This window comes from Grammomys surdaster, unplaced genomic scaffold (assembly GCF_004785775.1).
Source record: "Grammomys surdaster isolate TR1022 unplaced genomic scaffold, NIH_TR_1.0 183, whole genome shotgun sequence".
Lineage (NCBI taxonomy): Eukaryota > Metazoa > Chordata > Mammalia > Rodentia > Muridae > Grammomys > Grammomys surdaster.
Genome location: NW_021604628.1, coordinates 537,811 through 543,663, shown reverse-complemented (window position 1 = coordinate 543,663; position 5,853 = coordinate 537,811).

Here is a 5,853-nt window from a genome sequence, read left to right as displayed (position 1 = left end):
CAGATGGGATCCCAGGGGAGGGTCCGGGCAGTGCCTGAGACGGTCCCTGAGCCCCACACAGGACCAGCACTTGGGTCCTCCAGGCCTATCTTGGGTTTCTCTATATTTCAAGGCCCTGACTGCTTTAGCCCTTAACAGCTCAAGAAGAAATGGCTTGGAGAGGAGTGGCCAGGCTTCCAAGTGACAAAAGAACCTCTTGTTCCTGCTTGTCCGTCTACTCCGCCCACTGTTTCTCTCTCTCTCTCTCTCTCTCTCTCAGCTACCCGCCCCCTTTCCAGGCTGCACCCCTCCACGCTCCTGCGAGCGCAATGGTAAGCAGAGAGTCCTCCCACCGCCTGGCCCTGTTATCCTTCCCATCACATTACTAAGTGCCGGTGTGGGAGCCTTCAGGGAGAGAGCTGTTAGATACGCAAGCTCAGCCGGTTCTGGATTATAGCTCAGGGGTACGAGCTTGCCTACCTTGCAAGGGGCCCTGGGTTTTATCATCACCAGGAACTTTTCAGATTTACAAAAGGACACTCACCTGTGGATTTAGTCCTCATAAAATCCTGAGAGGGTGGACATAGCTCATTTCTCCCTGTCCCCGGAGGCTAGGACAGAGCCCGCAGCAAATGCACCACAGATCTCTCCCAGAAGGGGACAGAAAGGACCTCTTCCTACCAGGGTTTGCTTTTTTTTTTCCCCCCACTTCCTACCTCTAACCTAGGGTTGGGATGGGAAGTCACAGAAATGCACAGGTGACTTTTTAACCCAAAAAAAACAAGAACAGCATCCATCCCCAGACCCTCAGGTCAATCACCAGATGCAAGTATTTCACAATCCCCAGCCTGAGGTCAGGCTGAGTCCCACAGCAGAATCACAAAGGGCTCAGTCAACTCTCTGAATGGAAACCTGAGCTTAGCTATTTATCTTTGGTGATTTAGTCTATGAGACAGGGACTCTCCTAATCTTGGTCTCAGACTCACTAGGCACCTAAAGATGTTCTTGAACTTCTAAATATCCTGTCTCCTCCCAACAAGTGCTGGAATTGTAGGTGTGTATCAGCACACCTGGTTTCTGTGGTTCTGGGGGTTCTGGCTTTGCGTATGCTAGGCAAGCCCTCGATGGATGGTGCTACACCCCCAGTCTCCTTGTTTTTGAGACAGAGCCTCACTCTGTAGCTGAGATTGGCCTGCAATACAACCCAAATTGATCTAGAATTCACACGGATTTCCCTCCCCGGCCTCAGTCTCCTGAGAGCTACGGTTGCAGACAGGAGCCACCACACCACACCACACCAGCAAATAAAAAGTTGTTTTTAGACAGTCTCATTATGTCTCTCTGGCTGGCCAGACCATTCTATGTAGACCAGGTTGGCCTTGAACCCTGCTTCCCCTTCTCCTGACCAAAAGCTTCTTGTTGTTGTTTTTTTTTGTTGTTGTTTTTTGTTTTTTGTTTTGGTTTTTTTTTTTGAGACATGGTTCTCTGTGTACCCCTGGCTGTCCTGGAACTCGGTATGTATTCAGGTTGGTCTACCTGTTTTTGCCTCCCTAGTGCTGGAATTAAAGGAGTGCATCGTCACCACCACAGGTTTGAAAATGTGTAGCCCAGGCTGGTCCAAACTCATGATTCTCCTGCCTCTGCCTCTGTCAGCAAATCCTACCAATGTGTACCTCTACAGCTGGCCCGAAAATCCTTTTAAAAATGTTTATTGGCTTATATTTTTAATTTTTTTTTATTTTTAAAAATTTTATGTGTCTGAGTGTTTTGCCTTCATATTTGCCTGCACGCGTGTACCCAATGCCCTCAGGGTTTGGAAGAGGTCATCAGGCTCACTAGAATTGGAGTTCAGATGGATGTAAGCCACCATGAGGGTGCCGGGAACCGAACTTGGGTTCTCTATATGAGCAGCAAATGGAGTCATTTCTACAATCCCATCCCTTTTTCTTTTTTAAGAATCATTTATTTTATGTATGTGAGTACACTGTCACTGTCTTCAGACACACCAAAAGAAGGCATCAGATCCCATTACAGATGGTTGTGAGCCACCGTATGGTTGCTGAGAATTGAACTCAGAACTTCTGGAAGAGCAGTCAGTGCTCTTAACTGCTGAGCAGTCTCTCCAGCCCCCCATCCTTTTTAAAAAAGTACTCTGTATAACTTTGCCCAGCCTGGAATCTGCTATGCAACTGGGCTAATCTTGAATCCCTCATTCCCTTGCTTTCAACTCCCTAATGTTGGCTACCATCCATGCCTGGATGTTTGTTTGTTTGTTTGTCTGTTTTTGAGATGGTGTCTCAGGGTTCACTGCTGTGAAGACACCCCATGACCAAGGCAACTCTTATAAAAAAAAAGAAAGCATTTCACTGAGGCCTTGCTTACAGATTCAGAGTGTTAGTCCATTATCATCTTGCGGGGGAGTGTGGTGGCAGGCAGGGAGGCCTGCTGCTGGGGAAGTAGCTGAGAGCTTTACATTCTGATCCTCGGGCAGAGAGAGAGAGAGAGAGAGAGAGAGAGAGAGAGAGAGAGAGAGAGAGAGAGACTGGACTTGATCCTGAGTTTGGGAACCTTAAGCCTACTCCCACTGACACACTTCATCCAATACGGCCACGCCTACTCAACAAGGTCCTGCATCATAACAAACAGTCCACCAACTGGATTAAGCGCGTAAATATTTGAGCCTGTGGAAGCCAATCTCATTCAAACAACCACAGAGGGGGTTTTTAACTAAGTATCCAAAGCTGGTTTGATTTATTTATTCATATATTTATTATAAATAACATATCGTACATTAATATAAATATGATTTTATGTATAATATAAAATAAGAATATAAAGATAAAATAATATAAATTTAAAAAACGGGTCAATAAGTACCTATTTTTTTACTTTGTGTCCATGCGGGAGTGTGGCTGTGGGCGCGCTGCCTCTCCGCTTCCTGGACTGAACTTTTTACATTTTAATTTAGGAAGCTGGAGTGGCGACTCAGCTGTGGACGCCATGGGCTGCTCTTCTAAAGGTCGCCAGTTTGATTCCTGCCACCAGTGTCAGGCTAATCACAACTACCTGTAACCCCAGCTCCAGTACATCTGGTGAACTCTTCTGGTCTACACACACACACACACACACACACACACACAAATAAATCTTTAAAAAAAATTTGAAAAAGGGTTTTCCTTTTTTTAATTTAATTTTATTTTTTTTGGTCGCACTGAACCAAAGGTTTCAACCTGTTCTTCAAGTGTAGGTTATTTCCTTTCATCCTTTGTTGACCCTAAAAATTAAGATCAGGAATGGGGTTGTCTAGACAATGTCATGGCCAAGTAGTGACTGTTGGTGTCTTAAGTCCCATCGAGCACCCAGAGTGAGCACAGGTACCCCAGGATGGCTAGTTCCCACTGGGGAACTTGTAGGAGTGGGGTTCAGCTCACCCACATATATACGCACCCCAGCTTGGAATGTGTGGCTCAGTAGACTGAACGCTTAGGACGTGTGCAGCCCTGGAGTTTATTAGAAATGCTGCCTTTAATCCCATCAGAAGGCAGAGGCTGGTGGATCTCTGTGACTTTGAGGCCAGCCTGATCTACAGATGGAGTTCCAGGACAGCCAGGGTTCCGTCATCCTCAGTACAGCTAAAAACAAAACCAAAAAGAAAGAAAGGAAAAGGAAAATGGCCGGACAATGGTGGCGCACGCCTTTAATCCCAGCACTTGGGAGGCAGAGGCAGGCGGATTTCTGAGTTTGAGGCCAGCCTGGTCTACAGAATGAGTTCCAGGACAGCCAGGGCTACACAGAGAAACCCTGTCTCAAAAAAAACAAAAAAACAAAAAACAAAAAACAAAAAAAAGGAAAAGGAAAATGGATCAGACTTTGCCCTTTCTAGTTCTCAGAGGTAGGAAGTCTAAACAATGGCACTTGCTGATGCCAACTGAAACCGCACAGGTAGCAGTACCAGCCTCAGGAAGTCCAGGCTGTAAGCATGGACTTCTGGGGAGGTGGGGTGGAACCGGACAGGACAGGTTTTCTACTGCAATGATCCGTGGTTGTCAGGACCAGAGGCCACATTTCCTCCTGTTTCTCCCTAAAAGGTGCTCAAGACTCGGGGATGTTTGTTTGTTTGTTTGTTTGTTTGTTTTTCAAGACAGGATTTCTCTGTGTAGTCCTGGCTGTCCTGGAACTCACTCTGTAGACCAGGCTGGCCTCAAACTCACAGAGATCCTCCAGCCTCTGCCTCTCAATGGGATTAACAGCAGCATCCCTAATAAACTCCTTATCCCCCAGTAATCTTTCTCAGCAGCCCCTGAATGCCAGCTCTCTCTGAGACCTTCCAGCCACTACCCACATGCAAAGACGAATAGTTTATTCCTGAATGTAAAGACTCACCAACTGAAATGTATCAAAGCAGGATGGGAAAACTTACAGGCACATGGGTGCACTAAGAACACAGTAAGGGCTGAAGAGATGGCTCAGCCGTTAAGCACTCTGGTGGCTTACAGAGAAATTGAGTTCAGTTCTCAGTTCACAACCATTGGCCTCCTGGGGTACCAAGCACACACGGACTACATATAAATATAAATACAGACAAAACACTCATACTCACAAAACAAAACAAGCCAGGCCTCAGAATGTAGCACGCCAGACCAGGGGAGGAAGGGTACAAAACACCTGCACCTTGTAGAAAGGATTTTTTTTTAATTTAAAAAATTAAAAAAAATAATCTTTTTAAAAATAATTTTATTTATTTTATGTATATGATGAGCATACTGTAGCTGTTTTCAGACACACACACCAGAAGAGGGCATCAGATCCCATTACAGATGATTGTGAGCCACCATGTGGTTGCTGGGAATTGAACTCAGGACCTCTGGAAGAGAAATCAGTGCTCTTAACCACTGAGACATCTCTCCAGCCCCAGACCTATCTTTTGACCACTCGGTGTATATACATCAAGGGGCAGAGGAACAGAGAACTCCTGTCAGTCGCAGGGACTTCAGTTTTGCTGGGTTTCCGGTGTTTGATGAGGCCTGTCTGAATTACCATCCATCTGTCTGTCCATTTGCTCACCCGCCTGTACCCAATCCTTAGCAATGCCACTGGATTCTCTTGCTCTTCTAGTCCTGCAAGCTCTCAGCAGCCCTGCACTTTCTGAGCTGTTCTCCAGATGGGCTGGTTAATATCTAACCACAGAAGTGGCTTTCTCTGCCTCTGCCTCCAGTAAGAACTCTTTCAAATCTTTGAGATCTGTGGCCTTTGTAACCCTTTCAAGTCATTCTGCAACACACACACACACCACAATCACAGTATAATTTGTATCTTGAGTTAATAATATTAACTAAGATGTGAATGAAACAACTTGTGATTGCCAACAGCTAGCTATCAATTGCAGTCAAGAAAACTGATGTAACTTTAGTGCACAGTCCAGGCTGGCCTTGAACTCCTGATTCTGATGCCTCTGCCTCCTGAGTATTGGGCTTACTTTACAGGTGTGTGCCACCACACCAGATTGTTTGTATTTAAGTTTCTTTGGTTCCATTCACTTAGAAATGGTTTTCCTGGGCTAGAGAGATGGCTCAGTGGTTAAGAGCACTGACTGCTCTTCCAAAGGTCATGAGTTCAATTCCCAGCAACCACATGGTGGCTCACAACCATCTGTAATGGGATCTGATGCCCTCTTCTGTTATGTCTGAAGAAAGCTACAGTGTACTAGTCATATATAAGATAAATAAAAAATCTTTAAAAAAAAAAGAAAAAGAAATGGTTTTCCTGAGGATATACTTTATATTCATCCCTATATTTGCAGTGGTGGAAGATAAGATATTAAGCCATGCCATACCATACCATACCATACCATACCATACCATACCATACCATACC